Here is a 23,296-nt window from a genome sequence, read left to right as displayed (position 1 = left end):
ACCCCTCCTAGGCAGAAGTGAACACTCACCTTAGTTTGAGCATTCCTTGGTATAGACTTTGATGTAGGAAAATAATGTTGCCCATCGACTAATAAGGTAATTACTAGTAATTTGGGTAAAATAAAAATTATTTAAGCATACATAAATAAGAATGTGCATATTATACATTCAATTACCCAGAGTTAATTATTTGACTCAATAATCTAATAATTTCAACACATTATAATGGAAGTTATTATTTCTAACATTAGGTGGAAAAATCAGTACTCGTTCTGAATCTAACTTTAGCCTCCCACTCTGTGCACTAATAGATCAAATTAAATGATAGATGAGACTGTTTTAAATACAAGTTTACTTATTAATATAGAGAATTGGTACATGGTCTGTTTCTTTCCATGGGCATAAAATCCCTTTGCCCCTCACACCAGTTTCTCTCCCTTTGTGTTCCCATGCTTTCTGCCTAGACTGCTGACTTTTCTGGTCGATATTGGCAGGCTTCTTGCTTTCCGACTTCTAATGGGATGTAGTCTGTGGGGCACACTGGTAGAGTTCAGAGGCCAAAGGAGCATAAGGTTATTTCCAACTGGCTCCTTCCTAAGGCCCTGCAAGCTGACTCTTCCCTTGTATGAGCTATATCCTGAGAGACATCTCTTTTCCTCCAGCTCTGGCTCTGGCAAGGGCTCCCTCCTACTATTCCTTCACATTCCTTCTGTTATTAACTTGACACAGGACTCCAGTCCTAAACTGTTCCCTAAATTTCACCTTCACTTCTCCTTCATTTCCCTTCCTAGATATCCCCCCTGCCACCGAGTCTCCTGACTTGACTGTGCTGCCTGCTTTCTTCCAGAACTCCTCCTCTCAAGGTTCTTGGTTACCAAGGGAGAAGATATGGAGATATTGCTTTTTAAGCTTACATGTCCATGAAATCCAGGGCCCGGGGATCCTATGGGATGCTGTTTTTAGGAACTCAGTGGACTTAAATACCATTCATTTGAAAAACACATGAAGTTGATTTCAAGTCTCTGGAAATGCTACCGCTTGTGCATATCTCTCCACTTTCTTAAAGGGGTATATGCCTACAAATTCTTAGCATGTCACCATCAGAAATAAATGAGAAGGTCAGTTCCTTCAATCAGATCATAAGAAAATTGTATTTTTGTAAACACTAACTCATTGATTATACACTCTGTGATAAGTCAGCACCTGAGTATATATTATGGAAAATGAAACTTTTCTTAAAGATGACCATGTTCTCAGAAAATTTATCTCATAAGATTTTATAATAAGAGCAGAATAATTGTGCTAGCAGCAGCATGTTGTCTAATAATATAAAAGGTCACTGTGGCTGAATAGTCAGGTTAAGCTCCCATTTTCCCATTTGTTCTTCAGGAAAAGGGTATGTGGAAATGCAGTTTTCCTGTCGTTGTGGGCATTTGTACCTCTGCTGAGATCAGACCCCAGTCAGCTACAGAGCAGCAATGCCAGTCCAGTCCATTCTAACTGCTGCAAACAACATCCTTCAATTCTTAACCATCACCATGAGCCTCCTGGCTGACATAAAAAGCAAGAATTCATATAGCCATTTATAATCGATTTGCAATGATTAACTGAACACAGCGCGTAAAATAGTTGTTTTGATATTTCCTGTAATCCTCTAGAGCTCTGAGGAGGCCATGGTTCTTTCGTTAGTTTGCTATAGATTGCCTCCCTCTCCCTCTCCCTGTCCCTGTCCCTGTCCCTGTCCCTCTCCCTGTCCCTGTCCCTCTCCCTCTCCCTCTCCCTCTCCCTCTCCCAATTAGAGATAATCAGACAAAGAAAGCCTCACAGAGCAGTTTCAGAAGCTGGATGAAATGTAGGAAATATCCTCAGGTGATCTACAAGTATGCATTAGATACTTTGTGGTATTGTTAGTCAAAAGAAACATGTAGAAGTGAGTAATAAATTCATGTCACTGGAGAATTTGGGGGAAGGATCTGGTCACTCTCTGCATGTAGAACATTTATTTTCATTTCTGTAACTTCTTGACCCTCTCCTGCTTTGTCAGAGAAAAGGTGGCAGCACCTTCAGTGTGCATTGGGTTATAGCTTATTTCGTTTTATATAACAATGTGTCTCAAACTCCCTTTGGTATGAGATATTGACCATCAGTTAATATTTATACCTTAAGATAAGGCATGCCATCTCTACCGTGTTTTAAGTGCTCCTCGAAACATACCACTCTTGCACCAACTATATAGAGTGAAACCACCATAGAGAGGAGTCCCACATGCCCAGTCTGTTTGGAGGTTCAGAGCAATAAAGCTTTCCACAATGGAGCAATTCATATGGGTTGTGTATACTTGTGTGGGAATAGGCAGGTAAGTGAAGCCAGTGACAATTTGTTTCCTAAACCAGCACGTGTTTGCAATGAAAGGAGGTGCATTTAGCCAGAACAAACTAGGCAATACTGCCCAAGTATACCAGAACAAACGGTCATCTAATTTACATGTGTAATTTCTTAGTAAATCGTGCAACTGTGAGAGCAAGCAAGATTTAGCTTGATATAGAAATATCCTGCACAATAACAACCAGCACGAGGAAGGGTGATTGAAGAATTTTATTGAAGAATACTAAGTATTAGAATGTTTTTTATTTTTAATTTTATTTTGGGGATTATAATTAAATTTCTTTCTTCTGTTTCTTTCCTCCAAACCCTTTGAAATACTAAAACTGATCTTCAAATTCATGGCCCTGTTTTTCCAGCAATTATTATTGCATTATACATATACGTATATGCATAGACAGAGAGAACTTCTGCTTCCGACTGCAATGGTCTCTCTTTATCTGTAGGTTATTCATTGCAATCACCAGTGAATGCTTGAAACCATGAGTAATATTGAAAGTTATATTGACTTTCTTTCCTAGATACATGCACGTAAGTTGAAGGTTGTTTTATAGAGAACATACTGTGAGAATAGTTACTTAAGAAGTACAGCAGCAATAACAATATGCTTAAAGAGTTATGTTTGGTCTCTCATCTTGCAAAAATAGTTACCCTTCTGATGATGGTGTGATATGATGCCATGCTCATGTCGTGAAACAAAGTGAAGGGAATGATATGGGCCTTGTGGAGCTGTGTTAAGTTGCTACTAGTTGTTGACTCAAATGACCATTACAGCATCCAGACAGCTAATTTGACAACAAAGATGGCAAACTTGTGGCTGACAGTGGGATAAATATGTATTTTGGATTCAGTAAACAAAGTTTGAATCACACTGGGGGAGGCACAGAACCTGGAGTCCATCTTACCACTCAGAATGATCTAAGAGTTATAATTGGAGAATGATTTTTCTCTGTAGTTTTCTATTTAATATTTTTTTCATGATTGTTGACATATATAAATGAAACTTTGGAAAACAGAACCATAGATAATGTAAGATGAAATGTTATGATATAAACACCACAGCCCACTGTCTCAATGGGAACAATCATGAGCCTGAGTGTGCTATATGGTGCAATCATTCCCTGACATAAGACTCTGGGCAACACAATACTGTGAAACCTAAGGAAAAAGAAACTGCAGAATGCCCCTCTCATATCCTGCAGAGTCTCTGGGTAGTGACTATTTCCCAACCGTGACATAGAAAGTATGTGTTTATGCAGGAGACAATTTAGAGCAGGTGATATTTCTAGAATTTGCGAAGTTGACAACAGATAGAGAGAATTATTCAAAGGAAAGATCTAGGAGTCTGTGGGTAAGGTTCCACAGGCACAGTGCAAAACTGTTCAACAATCACTTAAGAACTATTGTCATGAGATCCAAAATTGTGAAGACCAAGCATTCCTGGCGTGTCGAAAGCCCACCACACGTACTGCAGAAATAAATATCTTGTCACTTACAAGATGGCCCAAGCTTATAATTTCAACATCCAGGAGATTGGATCATGAGGATGACTGGCTTCAATTACTAAGTCAGGCTAGGCTACAAAGTAAGGTGTTGCCTCAAAATTAAATAAATGATTTAGTTCATTAATTAAAACATATGTATCTTGCTTTTTTAGTTTCAATGGCTTGCACCTGTAAATATGGAGTATTTAAGATTAAATATAAGATAACACCTAACTTTAGGGTAAACAACTATACCTCAGAATAAGGCCTATACCAGACCATCCTAACAAAGCTGAAAACTAACCCTTGATATTTTTTTCTAGAGGTATATACAAAGTGAGACAGAATCTTGCTAAGACAGAAGAGCTTGAAAGAGTTCTACTGCTTTTCATAGTTTCAAACTACACCTTCATAGATTTTAATATAAGTGACCAGACATTGAACTGTCAGACAGAAAAAAAAAACTACATTCCTTAAAAGAGGTGACTGGTATGTCTTAGCATACAATCTTCAGGGTGAAGTAAGTAAACTTACAGAGATGCAGAAAAAGATGATCCCTTGCCACAGGGGAAAAGAGGTCAGAGGTCAATATATCTAAAATATCTCATTATCACATTTAGCAAAGATGTCAATGCATGGGTTAGAAATGAGTTTGAAGAACTAAACAAAAGCCTCATCTTTTATAAAGTTACTCAGAATCTCGCAGAGATAGAAATGATGGAGGTCCTGGAACTGTAAAGTAACTGCCATGAAATATTGGAATTAAAATAAGAAGAGAGATGCATAAAAGTTCTCTATAGCATTGGACATAAATTACCCTCTCTGAACAAACCAAAGGGGAATTAAAGTGGGTGGAGCTTCTGGAATTTATAAAGTTGACATCAGATAGAAAGAATTTTGTAGAGGAAAGCCTAGAAGTCTAAGGAGGTAATATTAAAGGACATGGTAACATATTAGATAATTAACATCATTTAAATATTTCTAATGAGTCCTGGTTAAAACAGTAAGAACTGAGCGTAAACATGTTTAAGAACATAGAACCAAAATATATCAAATTTCATAAAATTTGCCAGCTCATAAATTTTAGAGACACAGAAAACACCAAGCAAGATAAATACAAAGAAAACCATATCTGAACAGCTCCCAGGAAAACTGCAAAGTACAAACACGAAGAAAAAATAAGCAGGCTTAGAAGTTGCTGGAGAAGAAAAACAATACACTGCAGACAGAGACACACAATATAAATGAAGTTTGACTTCCCACCAGAAGTGCCTAAAACCAAAAGACAATCAACCAGTACCTCGAGTGACAAAAGAAAACGAATCTTTGCAGCAAAAACACCATTCAAATTACTTGTCAAATGCAAGGCATTTGCAGATAAACAAAACCCAGAGAAATTACTCACCAAATTACTCACCAAAGCCATATCTTCTAGAATTGCAGAAGAGTAATAATCAAAACAAAAAATTATATGTGAAAGAAACTTGGATCTATGGGGATAAGACAAAAATATCAGGACAGACAACTGAGGAATATATAAACTGTGCTTAAAAGAAAATTGACTACTTGTGAGAAACATGTATAACGAGAGACAAAATGACAGAATAAAAAGATAGGTTCAGCTAGGTAGATCTAATTATACAGGTAAAAGTCTGCTATGCTTGTGAAGTAACAGAGGGAAATTTGGATAAGGAGTCAAAGAAAGAATGCTTCCTCATAGGGTGTTGGTAAATTAAAGATGCGCAGTTGCTTCCTTAGCACAAGTTCAAGTCAGAGAAAACAATAATGGAAGTGATGTCAAGGAATATTCAGACAAAGTATTATTAGCACTCTCCAAAACACCATACCTACCCAGAGAACTCACGTGAGGCATTAGAGAAATATGTTGCTGTTGTTTTTAGGCAACAAATGGAAAATAAACAGCAAGACCATCTGAATCCTATCTATAAAAGATACTCACTAGGGGCTGGAGAGATGGCTCAGAGGTTAAGAGCATTGCCTGCTCTTCCATAGGTCCTGAGTTCAATTCCCGGCAACCACATGGTGGCTCACAACCATCTGTAATGAGGTCTGGTGCCCTCTTCTGGCCTGCAGGCATACATACACACAGACAGAATATTGTATGCTATATAAATAATTTTTTTTAAAAAAAGAGATACTCACTAAACTTAAAGAAACAAACTGATTGTAAGTAGCAGGAGACAAGAGTATAATCTCTGTAGACAGTAAGAGAGAATGAGAAAATTGGTGATGCACTATTGATGGAAAGTATTAATATAGGAAGTTAGCAAGGAAATTTATAATGACAAAAGAGACATTTTAGATAAAAGAAGTTGTATTGTCAGCGATGGGCTCACTCTCATGGCAGGGTCTCAGGATACTAGTCATGGGTGGCCACTACCTCAATCTCTGTACCACCCTTACCCCAGCACATCCCATAGACAGGACAGACTTTAGGTCAAAAGTTATGTGGCTGGTTTGGTGTTCCAGTCCCTCCACTGGAAGTATTGCCTGGTCACAGGGGATGGTCAGTTCAGGATACATATCTGCTATTGCTAGGAGTTTTTTTTCTAGGATCATTGTTTTAGGTTATAGATTCCCTTGCACTGGGTTTTTACCTGGCCAGAACTGATTTAAAACTTTAAGCTAGTTTGTGGTTGTCAGAAACCATAGTCATGGTGCTGTTAATCTTAAACACGTTGGATGGACCTGGTGGCATAATCATCTAATTCTAACTGAAGAAGCTGAAGTAGGAGGATCAAGTACAAGGCCAGCCTGGGCTACTAGTGAGGGCTGGGCTAACCTAGACAATGTAGAACCTCTATCACAATCAAAGAGTGAAAAAGAAGGCGGGAATATAACATAACTCAGATGTGGTTGCTAACCACGATGTTAAACGTGTTGCAAAGCAAAACCAAATTATTACTCAGCATTTCTTAAAAGTAAAGCAGAAATTGACTGAAAAGATAATTATTGAGAAGGATAAGACAGGGAAAATTGGAAGATCTCTTTAACCCATCAAATAAGTAGTAGAAATAAATTGCCACAATTGACTTGTAGAAAGCAACTTTTAAGCTACCTCCTAAGGATTAATGAACTGTGCTTGGCGTATCTTAGAGTATTTAAATATTATGCCTATGCTTAAGGATATGAAGATGAACAATGAAGTCCAATAGTGTCCCTAGCCTAAATAAAAGAATATTTCTTACTAGTTCTTCTTTTTGAGCAGTTCTCTCTTTTGTTGTTGTTGTATTTTCTAACATTCCCGATTTCTAGTCAGTTCTTACATATTCCCCAATGCAGCTTTGCCACTGGGATCAGCCTTCCTAGCCTCCTAGGAGGTTAATCTGTAGGCACAGTTGCTACTGGGCAGAGAATGGTTGATTCTGTCTGTGAATTCTGACAGTGTTAACAGAAGTAGGCAGAGACTATGATGGGTTTCCCAGGCAGCAGGCGAGCACTAGAAAATCAAACTCTCCACTCTTTCTAGAACACTTTATCCAAACTGAAGGATAATTTCTGTTACTGCTTCAAATATTTTATGTCAATAATTGAATATTTCAAAAAACACCATTTCACTTACTTTCCTCTGTTGAAAAACAAACAAAAATTCAGACACTGTTTTTTATTTACAAGTTTATTAATCCATTATCACGGCTAGGAAATTAGCACATCCTATCTCCCAATGATTGGATTAGTGAGTAAAGCAACTGGGACTGGAATACCTGGGAAGATGTTGGTATCCTGGGATCATTTATATCTCACTACCATTAGAATTGTTTATTCTGAGGCCGAGGAGAGGGCTATTTGGCAACTCAAAAGGGCATCTTTAGAAAGTACTCTAAATTAGCGAGTTCCAGTAGTGGCATTGTTTTAAAAAGAAAAAAACTACAATATAATAAAAAGCTTACTTCAAAAAGACAATTATTTAGTTATTCCTTAAACAGCTTCTTCATACAAAATAAGCAGACACTTGATGAGTACTATTTTTACCACAAAGGTTCTTAGGTGTGAGGGGGAAACATAGGAAAGCAATTATTGTGGCTTCAAGATGATTAATATAGCCAGAGGGACAGATGAGCGACAGAGCCGTGGTGAGATGAGATATTCGCATAGCAGACTGTTGTAAAATGGAATGAGATCAGAGGGCAAGGCAGTCAGTGTTTTCAGTTAAAACCACGGAAATAGGTTTAAGTAGAAAAATTTATTTTAAAACAAACTTTGTACAGATCCCAGAAGGCTGGAAAACAAGACTGCTGGACTATGGATCCAGGAATGGGGACCTAATTCATGACACAGTATTGACAGGGAGGTACACTGATATTGTTACTACTCGATGTAGAGCTAAGCTTATGGCAAAACTGCCCACCAGCTGACAACTGATGATAGCACCAAAGTGGCTACTGGGGTTGGCCTTGATGCATCACTTCCTCCAAGTTCATAGTCAAGGTGACAGACGGTCTCTTGCAGAGAGTTACACTATCCTCGGCTGCCACCTGCCATGAAAACTAGAAAAGTAAGTGTCTGGTGTGTTCTACTTAGGTAGGAGCTACCTACTTTATTTTTTCTTTGTCTGAAGTTATCTGAGGACTAAACTTGAACAATAAATGAAAGGTTACTAAATACTGTAACCTATTCTTAGGAGGAACCAAATGCACAAAATTGTATTTGCTAAATTGTAAGTAGCCTGGTACTGACTATTTGACTTCTGTAGGAGCACAATGGAAGGACAATAGCAAAGCATTCAGAGCAGTTTACGTAAGTGTGGGGAAACATCACCGGAATCTCATTTTTAAAATCACTGTGCACGCGTGGAGGGTGCTTCATAATGTGTGCATGTGCAATGTCTGCACAGGCTCATGTGCTGGAAACACTGGTCTCCAGGCTCATGTGTTGGAAACACTGGTCTGCAGTTCATACTATATGAGAGGCTATGGATTCTTTGGGAGGTTGAAGCTAGTTGAAGGAATAGGATCTGGGCAGGGGGGAGAGGGAGGATGGAGAGTGATAGTATACCCATGCTTACTGCCTGCTCTCTCTTTACTGATTCAGCAAGATAAGGCAAAGCAGAGTCATATCAGCATGGGGCATGGGCATAGCCAAGAATACCCTCCATCACCATGCTTTCCACACCATGGTGGACTCCACCCCAAACTCTGAGCCCAAGTGAACTCCCCATCCCCTTAAGTTATTTCTTGCTATGTATTTGATTACAGTAACAAGAAAAAATATTGATTCAATGCTAAGGACAAGAGAATACACATTTTCTCTAACTATTCTTGAGTTCATAGCTGGGATAGATTTTTGTAATCAAACACAGACTAACAAGAGCAAAATAAATCAACCAATTCACTTACTGTAGTGGAAGTCATGTGAGAGAAAAGTAACTTAAGACTATTGTCTAGAAGTCTGCTTTAAATAGCCTCTCAACACAAATAATTTTAGAAAGTAATGAGATAAATAAGTTCTGTCTATAAGCATAGATATTTAAAAAGGAGTAGAATAAAATCCTTAAGAAAATTTAAAGTTCACTTTTCTTCAATTTTAATATTCATTTGTTTATGCAACCACCCTCATGATTGTGTGTGTGTGTGTACTCCTAGAAGTAAACAAAACTCAAGGACAAATTTCTAAAAGTCCATATATGATCTAGGATGTCATTCATTTTTGATGGTCATGGAGGTTGCTGTACAGGTTGCTTTTCATCTGTAGTCCATTTTTCTCCTATTCTGTATATTTTTAATCCTTGATGGAGATATTGGTACTTGATGATAGAAAGATAGCTTTTCCGCATGTGTGCTGCTGAGAAACCACCCTAGATCCCGTCAAAGAAGCATCGACATGAATAACCGAGTGGTGCTCTAGTCTCAAGTGTTAGCTCTGTAATTGGGCCCTGTGTTACCAATGAACAGGCTTATCACTGATGAGCACCTTCTCACACAGTCAATGCTCAGAGTACTCAGCCATGCCTTTGTAGCATGATGCTGTCTACTGTGGGAGCAAATGTATCTGTGATTTTCTTCAAGTGACAAAGTGATGTATCACCTCCTAAGTGCACTGCCATTTTTCTGGCAAGTTCCCTCCACTGGGAACGTGGACACCTGGTGTAGAAAAGACAAATCTAAGATTAAGAGAAGGGAGAGAACATGTTTTCCTAAACTGTGAGTTTTTAGTGCATTTAATAAGATATATGGAGAACAGAGTTAATCAACCACAGTCATTTTTCAAACCCATGAGTGAGTGGAGGCCCATTTTATTTTGTCAGCGCTTCACTAAAGGACAAGGTAGGCACTAACGGAAATGGATATAGAGGGCTGGCTTAGACTGGGACCAATGTCATGACCCACATTTCTCCAGTCAACTCTCACCCCAGGAGGAACGTCACATTGAGTTAAGCATTCTCTTCTCACCTAATTTTGAAGGAGATACCTTCAGCATGATAAGTGGCTACTTTGTTTGCTTTTACTTATGCTCAGTTGCATAAGTAAACTTAACATTCAGCTGAACTTAAAATTCATATCTCTTAAAGTAAAAGCAAATTAGGAAACTAAGTTCCCCAAAGAACCTCCCTTTGTTGCTAGGAAATGCAGTACTAGATAATGTGAAGATGAAAATAACCAGGCGCAGAGTGGAACCAGAAGTGATTACCAAGAGATTGCTCTGCCTAAAAGAAATGTCAGAGACATAGCAGCCTGTGCTGGGATTGAAGTCACGAATACTTACACACTGCTTTGTATTCCTGCCCCTCCTACTGTATTAAAACTTATGATGACTGAAGATATCTGGATTTAGTGAAGAATAAAGAATAAGTTCAGAGCAATTCCCCACTTTCTCTTCTATCAGGTTTGGTATATCTGATTTTGTGTTGCGGCCTTTGATCCATGAGATGTTGAGTTGGAAGAATGATAAGGATAGGTCTATTAGCTTGCTTCTGCAAGCAGCCATCCAGTTTGACCAACACAATTTATTAAAGATGCTGACTTTTTTTGCATTTTATTTTACTTATTTCTGGCTTCTTTATCAAAAATAAGGTATTCACAGGCATGTGGATTTTTGTTTGGGCCTTAAATTCAGTTCCATCAATTAACATGCCTCCTTTTATGCCAATAACATGCTCTTTTTAGTACTATAGCTTTGTAGTACAAATTGAAGATGGTAATAGTAATACCTTAGCAATTCATTACTTGGGATTATTTTAGCTATCCTGTGTTGTTTGTGTTTCCATATGAAGCTGAATATTGTCTTCTGAAGATGTGTGAAAAAATTGTTGAATTTGCATAGAATTTATATATTGTTTTTGGTAAGATGACTAATAATCCTAAAACTATTAGTCCTACCTGATCCATGTGCATGTGAGATCTTTCCATCAAATACAACCTTCCCAAATTGATAGAAATTTGACATCCTACAAAGTTGCTCTAAAATATTCACCTAATTTTCTAGTAGTAAAATGGTTTTAGAATGGAAAACAATTTATCCATTAATATCTTCTATTCAATTGTGCAACAATTTTCTTGATATTGTTCTCAGGAAGCTTTTGTTTATCTTAGAGATTTAACTTTATAACAGTCTATCTGGTGTGATGAAATGAATTTCCTCACATTGTTGAGTAACATCTGATGTTACATTATCATCTATCTATCTATCTATCTATCTATCTATCTATCTATCTATCTATCATCTATCTATCTTTTTACCTTATTGCATATCTTTCTATCATATATCTATCAATATATGTATGCATATGTACATATGTAAATTCTTTTATAATTTAGAGGATCTCAAAAACATTTGCTACCACATAAATATAACGCCCATATAGATATGCATTAGAAATTCTTTTGCCAAAAGTCTTAGTAATAATTTGTATCCTTCTTTCCATCGTCAAATGTCTCAATCTATTAGACTAGACCCACTATCTCCATTCTTTAAGTCTCCTATTCTTCTCTGTCCTCTAGCTTTTTTTCCTCCTCCTCCTGTTCTTCATGCTTCTGTTGTTTGGAGATGGGTTTCTTCTTTGTAGCCCTGGTTAACCTCGAAATCACAATGCAGATAACATTCATTCTGAACTTGCTTCAATCCTTCTGTTACTGTCTCCCAAGTATTGGGAATGAGCCATCATGCACAGATTCTTTTTTGTTTTCTATTTTAATGTTCTGTATGCCTTAAGAGGTGATAAGTGACCAAGGCCAAAGCCACTAGTCATATACTCCAATCTTTTCTCTGACAAGGCTTCATGTTTTTTAATGACATGTCTGTCCTTTGAATTTATTGAACTTTTATTTGCATTAGACTGAAAGAAGAGAATATTCATTATTCTCTACCATGTCTTCACAGTGTATACTCTTCCACAGTGAATCCTCTACCTATTGTTTGTTCCTTTTTTAAGAATGCAGAGTTCAGAGCGCCTTTCCCAGAATTCAGTGAGAACACTTTTCTCCTTATTCATCTACCTCAGTGGTCTCCTCACTTGTATCTTGCTGGTGATAGGAAGAGAATGCCTAGTAGGTACCAGAAAGTGACCACAGGGGCTATAAGTAAAGTACATTTTGTTGGGGTGGGGAGCTACATCTAAAGAATTAAGAAGTTAAGAAAGGAGATTCGATGGGTTGGAGTATGGCTCTATATTAAAGTGCATATTTAACATGAATAATGCTTTCAGTTCCATCCCAAGTGATAAGAGGGGTAAGGGTGAAGGGAAGAAGAAAGGGAGGAAGAGAATAAGAAAGAATTGTAAATCCTAATCCAAAAAAGTTCTGAGTTATTTAGAATATAAATGATTTTTAAATTTTCACCAGTAACATGTGGTATATTATTGTTTTTTTTGTTGCCTATATGACCTTCATAAACACTGAGATCTCCATGTTTGTAATGTAAATATCTGCTTTAACTGCTCCATAGACTATTCCTAGAATGGAATAAAATAATTTATAAAAGTCCTTAATATTTCCACAGGACTGAGTATATAGGTAACTGGTAGAAGGCTAGCCTAATATATATAACATCCTAGGTTATATCCTGCAGTATTAACACAATTCTGTAATCCCAGCATTTAGGATGTAGAGACAGAAATATCAAAAGTTCAAGGTCATCTTCAGATACATAAAGGCCCAAGGACAGTCTAGGATATATAATATCTATCTCCAAAAAGAAATAAAAACAAAATAAGGTTGAAAGATTTAAATAGAAATCATCACATAGATTTCAGAGTTGAGTAGAAGATGTATCTCTTATACTTTTCAGAAGCTACTCTGCTCTTCTCAAGAACTCTGGTGATATGGTTCATTGAGTTCACACTATTAGTGGCCATTGTATTTTGATAGCTGAGTGTAAGCAACTATATTTTTAACAGAAAAGCAGAACAGTTTTGAGAAGCATATACAACATAATAATACTGCCTAATATATGCAGGTCCAATTAGCAAGGATATTTTGAATATATTGCTGATGCCCTTATCAGCTCATAGCAGAACTTGACAGGACAGATGTGGCTGGCCTAGATAACTGAGAGAAGCAGGGACACAAGGAGTTGGAGCAGTAGGCAGAAAGGGTCACCGAGATTGTCCTCCATTTATATTCCATTTCCTAACGATGAATATCGAAGGCATAGAGTTTGTGATGTGCTTGATGGTAACAGTAAAGAACAGCAGCTACTGGACCACAAGTTGAGTCATTTTTCCCCATTTTCTTTTCTTCTTTGATCCTGAATTTTCTTACATATATATGAAGGAGGATGGAGACGGCATTGGACTAGAAGCTCATCTGAGGACATGCTCAGCTTGCGTTTTTATTATACTTTACCAACAGGATACTTAAACCCTCTCTAATTTCCTATCATTTATTTTTTACTGTAAAGTCAGCCATAGTGAAAAATCTCTCTGCGGTGTGCTTGGTAGTGTGCCTCTAACAACATTTTGCTTACTGCATGAGAGTCTTACTGCATGAAGCCACTGAAAATAATCAGGGACTTTTTAAAAGAAAGAAATGAAGAATCAATACAGTCCATGATTTACTTTGGAAGGCAAATGGTTTGTTATCTTGTGAATATTTTAATTGGCATTGTGTAAAGCTATCCGTTTACTGACCTGCCACAACCAGGTCACTAGTCTATGTTTTTCCTCCCTTTGATAATCAGCCATCAAGGTTATTTTAGGACATGGAGGGTTTGTCTATTTCAGTCTGTAAGCATTTACACTACCAGTCATCTGAAGCACATTTTTTTAAAATCAAAATGTCAGTAGCTTTAGCCATAAAAAGTCTAATAACAAGCACCATACACTGAATAAGTTAGGAACTTACTAAACATGTATGGTAATATTTGATCATCATAGAAAGTGGACAACGCCCCTATGACATGCTAAGCACCTAGGGTATTTCATGAGCGGGTACTCACAGTATCACCGTGACGTCGCTGATTTCATCTCTGTGTGTTTAATAGATGAGGAAATTGAGGCACTTGAAGGCTGAGTGATTATGTTTTCCTTCCTCACACCTAAGATTTTAAGGGAAAAGATTAAGTTCATGCATGTTTTAAAGATTCTTGTGTTCGTATTGCACTGAAAATTAGTATTTACTAGTATTTTTTTTAAAAAATTCAGAAACACATCAAAACAAAGGCCTAATTCCTCTGAAGCAGTCAGTTTGTATGCTCATGCAGCTTTAAAAACAACAGCAACAGAAACAAAAACAATGAAACAAGACCATGCTGTTTGGATAACATTGGGAAGCTTCTTTTTGTACTTTTATCATAAACTTAAATATTTTATTACAAATGTTATTTTAAAATAACATTATTTATGTATCGTTAAGCATTTAAATTTAAAGCAAACACCAGTACCAAGTGGTCGTGATTAATAAGGAGATGCCCCATAGAATTACTTACATTAGTCTCTTTATTTCAGGGGAATCTATTTTTCCTGCCCATCCTAGGTGGACTGCCTGATATCCTAGAATTAGGATCCTTCCCCACTCTTTCCCTGTCACTCTGGTTGGTTTCTCTTCCTCCCCAAGAATACATCCTCTGCCTTACCATTATATGATTTCCCTTGCCCTCTTCTATTCCAGTTGCTTGAGGACAGCTGGAATATAACAGTTTCTACGGATAATATGGTGAGTGATCCGAGAATCTCTGTAAGGTAGACTATCGTGGAGATATACAGAAGCTGAAAGGAAATGGGGAGTGTGATGGGGAGCATCACATCGACAAGTTTTGAACCTTATTTCCAAATCCAAACAAACTAAAACCTGACCACGAGCATGCATGCTGTAGAGTACCCAAACCAGGGAGGAAGAAACGGATCGGGGATGCTCAACTGATTCTAAACAGAAGAGCTCCAAGTTCTTGAAAAGCCAGCCCAGGGCGGCATAAAAGGAAAGTGGCATAAAGGTTAAAATTCTCTTCTAAAATTCTCCTTTGGGAGTTTCTCTGTGGAAAAGAAAAGGAATCCTGTTTGTTTGCCTAACATTTTACTTGGTAGAATGTTGCACTCAAATTTGTTGGCAAGCTCCAAGCCTAGACATAAAGTATAGCAACTAGGAAGCTAATACAAATTGGATAATTAACTCGAGGAAATTGAAAATAAGCAAATATTAATATGCATATGGTATTGGCTCAGTAATAGATAAAACTTCATGTGATAATTTGTGTATGTATGTGTGTGTGTGTGTGTGTGTGACTCACATGAATTTGGACACATGGAAATGGAGAATGGAGAAGATGGCTATTGGAGGAGCAGTAATAAGGTGCTGGCTGTGAAATATAGAGAAATTATCTGTAACAGTAAAATAAGTAAAATAGGTATTATTTACTTAAAAATAGAGATTTAGAATCCAACTGTGGTGGTTGATGCCTATTATCTAAGCACTGGAGAAGTGGAAGCAGGAGGATTAGGAGCTTAAGGCCATCCTTGGCTACCTAGCAAGTTCCAAGCTTACAACACAAGAAGCAGCTGAAGAAATTGTTACCATTTATATTTAGAGCTGCACTTCCAGTACGGCTTGCACATGTGTGGATATGGTCACGTGATACTCTTTTAAAATACAAGAAGCACAAATGTTACCCACAGAGTGGCAGCCTTACACATGCATTCACATGGAGACCTTACCCATGCATTCACATGGAGAACTTACACATGTATCCACATGGAGGCCTTACACGTGCATTCACATGGAGACCTTACACATGCATCCACATGGAGCCCTTACACATGCATTCACATGAAGACCTTACACATGTATCCACATGGAGACCTTACACATGCATTTACGTGGAGACCTTACACATGCATTCACGTGGAGACCTTACATATGCATTAACATGAAGACTTTAAACGCATTCACATTTCTAGTTTTTTTTTTTTGTTTTGTTTTGTTTTTTTCGAGACAGGGTTTCTCTGTAGCTTTGGAGCCTGTCCTGGAACTAGCTCTTTTAGACCAGGCTGGTCTCGAACTCACAGAGATCCGCCTGCCTCTGCCTCCCGAGTGCTGGGATTAAAGGCGTGCGCCACCACCGCCCGGCCACATTTCTAGTTTTATTCTTGTCTAAGAGTCAGAAATAATCCCTGTGCTTTTATCACCCTTGGCATGCCTCCCACCACACAGGGCTGCTTCTGCCAATCACTTTCCTTCAAGTCCCCCTAAGATACTCACTATCAGAGAATGCCAAGTAGTTTTATCAGGAAACTTATACACAAGCCATCACCTGTCACATTTTACAGCATCTTTCTGAAAAGACCCTGTCCACCAGGGGCTTTGGGACCTATTCTCCTTTTCCCAAGAATTCCTTTTGTGTGGGTTTTGTCTGTCAGAAATCAGTCTCCCCACTGAATTACAAACATGATCTTGAAGCCAGCCATTTAATGCTAAAACTTCTTGAGAATGTGCCTGGGCAATGACTCAGTGCTTAAAAACGTTTACTGCTCTTACAGAGGACCTGGGTTTGATTCCCATAACCCAGATGAGAACTGGTAACTCCAGTTCATGGGGATTGGACACTTTGTCTGACCTCTATGGGCACTGAACATACATACATGTTGCAAGGAGGACTGTTTGTTGGTTCCCGACCACCCAGCTAGCTTAAACCTGAAATAATCACACAGGAACTGTATTAATTAAATCACTGCTTGGCCCATTAGCTCTAGCTTCTTATTGGCTAACTCATATTAATTTAACCAATTTTTATTAATCTGTATATCACCACAAGGCAAGGTCATGGCCTACCAGCAAAGTTTCAGCACGTCTATCTCCGGCGGCTCCATGGAATCTCTCTAACTCCACCTTCTTCCTCCCAGCATTCAGTTTAGTTTTCCCTGATTACCTAAGTACTGTCTTGCTATAAGTCTGAAGCAATTTCTTTATTTATTAGTTGTAATCACAGCACACAGAGGGGACTTCCACATCACATACATGCATGGCATACATGAACAAAAAACACCAGTACTTATAAAAATTTTAAATCAATAAATCCTAAAAAAGTAATTTGAAAGTCGTCTATTCTATACTTGTAGTCTCCTGTCTAGTGTTTAGTTGTTCCCTGATTCTGTCAATAAATACATACTCACTTGTTTATTTCTTTACTGTATTCTCTCACCCATACCCATGTTACCTTCAATAAAATATTTATTTTATGAGCTCAAGAGAGTTTTTATTTGTGCTTCTATTCCAGCACTCAGGAAACAGCATTTTGTCATCCTAAATATTTCTGAACACAGAACTATAAAATCTTTATTTAAAAACATCACAATAATTTTAAAAGACATTTTAGCACATAATTTATGTTACATATGGTCTGATAAATATTTGAATTATCCACTTTAAGCTTTAAAAATCTTGTACTGATATAAATATGCAAATCAAATGTGTGAAACAAATGCAAATATATTTCACTGTTTACATTACCACCATGCTTGCATGTTATGAACACACCAGCATGATATAAAAATACTTATGTATTTAGCTATATAAACAAAAGCAATATTTGCTAAATATCAGTTGTAACTGCCTACAAATTTGAATCTGCTTCCTGACAAATGTTGCAAGATTCTCAGGAAATACAAGCACGTACATTTTTAGTTGAACAAAAAGTGCTTGTTCTATATATGGGATGTGGTAAAATCATTATTAGGTTTCATCATGACAGAAACTGCACAAACTTAAGATGACATATTGACAAAGTCTGTTTGTAACACAAGTCTCTGTTACATCGTTTCCTATGTCATGTTCCTCTTTGCCTTATTTTTTTTTAATTTTCCCCACCTTCTTCACCTATAGTATTTCCAGAAGTCAAATGATGTATTGTCTGTAAGATTGATAAGAACTTCAGAAAATAAAATAGTACTTAACAGGGTAATTTTTCTTCCGTCAATACCTTAGCCATTATAATCTTATCCCAGAGACCCCAACTATGTGCTAACCACACATGCTCATCCATAGTGTTCCTTCTCCAGTTGATGCATGTTAAAGACCATTATTCTTTGCTTTGTCTAAGCATGAGAACTTTAAGAGGTCACTAGTTAATCTGATGGTGGAAGACACATAAAGAATTCAAGGGCCACTCTGTGATTTGTGCATGTGTGCCTAGGTACACACAATAAATAATTGACTATGTTGTGTACACCCTTCAGTAGAAGTGTGATGTACATGTTTCTTCACTTGTTCTTAGTTATAGATATTTAAATGTGCTATAAGCCTTCAATATCCACAGGAGACTGATTCTAGAACCCTGATGTGTGTTGCAGACTTTATAGCTGTCCAAGAAATTTTAAAAAAATGGTTTAGTATTTGCATATATACTACACATATTGGCTGTGTATTTTAAACTATTTCTATATTACTAAAATACTTGTACAGTATAAATACTATGTAAATGATTATCATATTATATTGTTTAGGAGATAATGACAAAAATATCTATGTAATTTCACAATATTTTTCCCAAATATTTTCTGTCTGAATATTATTGAATCCACAAATGCAGGAAGCATGCATGTTGAAAGCCAACATATTTAATATGGAATTTTTACACATCTCCAAAAGAGATCAGTTTATGATCTTGAGGATGTGTTACTTGGATATATGTAGTAAAGATACTTAGCCTTTTGAACCAAAGTAGCTAATTTTCAACCTTTCATTTGTTTAAAGGCAAATTCATTTATATCCATATGTATATGTGTGTGTACATGTACACACATATAACTTAGAAATTACTAAAAATTTGAGACTCTTTATTAAAAATTTAAGGGAATTCCTCAGCAAATGATCTAGACCAGGATAGAACTGAAAAGATTCTACACAAACAACAAAATTATTTTGGATTGATTATATAGTTAGACAAACTTGTGTTGACACTTGTTCAACGAGACCTAGAAAAGGCTATCAGAACTGTGGCTGGGGGAGGGGAGGTAGCTATACTGTTGCACATAGACTCTTGGTGGCTTAGAACAGTGGGGTGTCCACTGTGCTGTCATGTCTCACGTACTCCTTGTACAAATTCACCTGCCTTTTCCTGTGCATTAGAACTACTTATGGCGAGATGAGGCTGTGTTTACAAAATCTCACTGCAGGCTGTGTATGCCCTTTACATTAGGGTTGATGCCAGTTTACTTCAGACTTTGCCATGTATAAAAATGGCCATACTGTCCCTTTCCCTTGTGTATAACACTTTGTGAGGTCCTAAAAGCAGGCAAACACTGACTTCTTTCTGAAACAGCATACACTGGATGTGGATACTATATGGCCCCTTCCTGAGACTTTGAGTGGTTAAGATGCCTAATTTGAAACATGTTTAAGACTCTTTCAGTACCACAGGTGTCATGAAACTACTCTGTATATTCTGCTTAAATTACGTTCACAATTTATATTGTTTCTGCAAAATTATCCACCCAGTCAGGTTTTCAGATTTTTGCTCTTACACTTTAGTATAAATTGTGTGTGTGTGTGTGTGTGTGTGTAAAATTAAACATTCATATATAATTACAAGAGATTAAGAAAAAAACTAATGGGGTTAAGGAGATTACTAGAAACAAGGTGAAAGGTATTACATCTGGGATTTTTGATTAAGGTCTTCTCCAAGATTAGGATAAGAGCCAAAATGACAATTATATGAAAGCAAAAATATCTCAAGATATGGATAGAGTACACCTATCACAGAAGACATATGAGACAAGAATAAGATAATTGTGTGTAGTGCAAGGGCATTGCCATTATCCTATGTGCATCCGAAGGCCAGAAAGAACACAATCTGCTGATGAAGTTGCCTGGAACCTAAAACAAGGCTAAAAAACAGAAAGTGTTCAGTAATTTCTCAGAAAAGCCGAGTGTTGGGCCTGGAATTCTCCCTCAGTTTGGTGTGGAGCCATGGCAGAAGTTCAGATTTTGTTCGGGTTTTACAACTAAAACCTTCCTTTCTTTACCAAAAGGTCAGAGCGAGCCTAAGACTCCTACAGTTCTTAGCCCAGACTTTGTAATACAGCTAGTGAAATTTCTTCCATAACCCAGCAACTCATGACCCTTTCTTTCTTTGTTTTAACCTCCCCATGTTGTGTTTGTTTGTTCATGTATATTTCAGTGTGTAGGACATAAAGTATGAATAAAAGGTCTTGCTGGAACTAAAAGTCCAAAATATGTCTTTAAAGGAAAAAAATTGATTTCATGGGGAGAAAAAAATTCCCAAAAATGATACCCTTCAAATTATTTTGTATTGCAATTAATACTCCACAGCAAAACTCTGTATTATTCAGTCTTAGAAGGATCCAGTTTCTATTAACAATAGTCTATTACCAAGTGTCTAGTTTGTGAATTCTTTAGTTATATTTGATGGAGGACTCTCATTGGTTAATAAAGAAACTGCCTTGGCTTTTTTGATAGGGCAGGATTTAGATAGATGGAGTAGACAGAACAGAATGCTGGGAAGAAGGGAAGTTAGAAAATCGCAATGCCTTTCCTTTCTGAGACAGACACCATGGAGCAAAGTCATACATGCTGAATCTTTCCCAGTAAGCCACGATCTCGTGGTGGCATACAGATTACTAGGTATGGGTTAGTCAAGATGTGAGAGTTAGCCAATAAGAGGCTGAACCTAATGGGCCAGGCAGTGTTTAAAAGAATACAATTTGTGTGTTGTTATTTTGGGTGTAATGCTAACCATGCGGGAGCTGGGCAGAACAAAAAGCAGGCCTGCTAATCACTACAGAATGGTGCCCAACGTGGGACTCAAACCCACGACCCTGAGATTAAGAGTCTCATGCTCTACCCACTGAGCTAGCTGGGCAGTGGCTCAGAGGCTAAGCTTGGCACATGCGAGCCCAGAGGTCCCTAGTTCGATTCCTGGCTGAGAAAGGGTGGCTTTTGGCCATCCGTCTTGGGCTCCTCACCCTCTTGTGGCGTGCGTGGGGAAAAAAGGTAAAATTTATACCAATGTAAATTATTCATATCTATATCATATATTATTATTTCTTCTTTCTTTAATTTTTCCTTTTGTTTGTTTTGTTCCCCATAGTGCTCCAGGAACTTACTACTTCATAAAATCAAAAGGAAAGCAGGGGAGACACAAAGTACAAAACATCAACTTCGTGATGGTGTTTAACTTGGAAATATTTCATACTATTCAACAATTCCAGTTCACTGCACACCTGTTTGAACATAGTACACGAAGGAAAATTTTATCTTCTTTCTACTTAAAAGTAGTTAAAGTTTTTCTTTACTATAATAATTTGAAATAACTTATGAATATGCTTCCTGCCTACATATGAAATGTTTTGCAGTCTGACTCGGGATTCAAGTTTAGGTTGCAATAAAAGCCACACAGGAGTACACATTTTGCATCTCTGAATCATCATCCCCCAAGGACAGAATCTAATAATATCTAAACAATAGTTTATGAGGAACCAGAATTTAATTTTTGTTAATATTTAATATGATATGAGTATAAAAGTTCAAGTAGATTAAGGAACCTGAACTCACTGCAAAAAAAGACAATGTTCTCTGTTTTCCTTCTTCTCTAAATTAAGAATAGTTTTTACCTCAAAGGTTGTTCTCAGAAAGGGGTTCCCAAAATAAGGCCTTCAGAACAGAAGAGTCAATACCACTTGAGAAACTATTAGGTACCACTTATCAACTTCTGGCTGGCACTTGGGGAGCTGAACTCCCAGTTGACCCTAAGACGTGCTCATTCTGTTAGTGGGGGTTCTAAAGGTTAAAGGGCATTGTGTATGCACAGAAGAGATGTGTTCTGATGACTCTAATAGCAGATATTAGCTGCTGTTATGGTGATGGTCATAAATATTATAAGCAAACATTTACACACAAAGTGGTGCTGGCTGCTTAGATCCTATAAGAGAGAATACATATAGGTCTTTCCCTCAATAAAGTTAGTTTGAAAGAAGTCAACAGGAAACTGACCGCTAGAGTTCTGTGGGATTAAGTGCTGTCCATGACACTATGGTGCCAAACTTGGAATGTCTAAGTCAAGCCAGGACACAAAAGAAATTCTCCAGTGACCTAAGAATATGGTCTCTGGGGATTGATGCTAGTTGCCCAGGTGGATAAAGAAATGAAGTCATCTTCTAGTCATTGACAGTTGAGGTCATGAAAAGTCGTCGAGTATGAAAGAGCGTCTCTCAATGAGAGGCCTTCAAACATGTGTTGGGGGCTATGAGCACAAGGAAAAATTGAGATCAAAGCTGTGCAGCCCATTTTAGGGAAGGCGTTTTGGCACAGAACCATCTCACCTGGCAGGGCTCTACGAGCACTGGAGACAGTGAAGGTTTAGAGTAAGAGAAATTTTACAATGTGACATTACTCTGGAGACCAGAAAGTCAATTCTGTTCCTACAACAAAGTGACAGTGGCCTTTAGCCAGGCCCAAGAGCGGGAATGCAATGGGATTGGAAGACAAAGTGATTTAGGAGGTGAAGGTGATGTGGCATGCTATTGCAATGACATTGAAGAGGCACACATAAGAGCTTGTCACTTTTTTTTCGACTTTCAAACCTTGTGTGTGCATATATGTGACTTTGGTGAGGCAGATGTGTGCATGTTCATGTGTCTGTACAGTGTGCAAGTGCACGTACATGTGTATGGATGTGTGTATGTGCAGGCCAGAGATCAACTTCAAGAGTAGCAGAGGAGCCTTGCTTTGTGTGACAGGGCCTCTCACTAGCCCCAGGAATTTGTTCATCTTTGTTTCCACAGGGCTGGTAATACAAGCAGGCACCCCCTTTTTTACTGGGTGTTTGGCTTTTTACTGGGGTGCTGGGAATTGAACTCCAGTCTTCATGCTTCTGCAGCAAGCACTTTACCAACTAGGACTGTCTTCTCAGCCCCAACATTTTAAAACATGGAACTCTTAATTTATTTTTTCCTGATGGAATATGACATTGTAAAGTAATTCGAAGATTCTTTGTGATTCATACTTATTAAGAATCACACAAATAAA

General features: G+C 37.6%; 1 protein-coding gene and 1 non-coding gene across 2 annotated transcripts in view; one reads left to right on the top strand and one right to left on the bottom strand.

Annotated features, from left to right (window-relative positions):
* The window catches only part of Malrd1 (MAM and LDL receptor class A domain containing 1), a 617,971-nt gene that overhangs the window by 554,348 nt on the left and 40,327 nt on the right, over positions 1 to 23,296 (top strand). The gene's annotated exons all lie outside the window — the stretch shown is intronic.
* Positions 21,059 to 21,131, bottom strand: Trnak-cuu. Its single transcript has one exon. It is a non-coding gene; the product is annotated as a tRNA-Lys (tRNA).

This window comes from Arvicola amphibius, chromosome 6 (assembly GCF_903992535.2).
Source record: "Arvicola amphibius chromosome 6, mArvAmp1.2, whole genome shotgun sequence".
Taxonomy (NCBI): Eukaryota; Metazoa; Chordata; class Mammalia; order Rodentia; family Cricetidae; genus Arvicola; species Arvicola amphibius.
The sequence above is the reverse complement of the archived record's forward strand: the minus strand, read 5'-3'. Positions and strand labels throughout refer to the sequence as shown.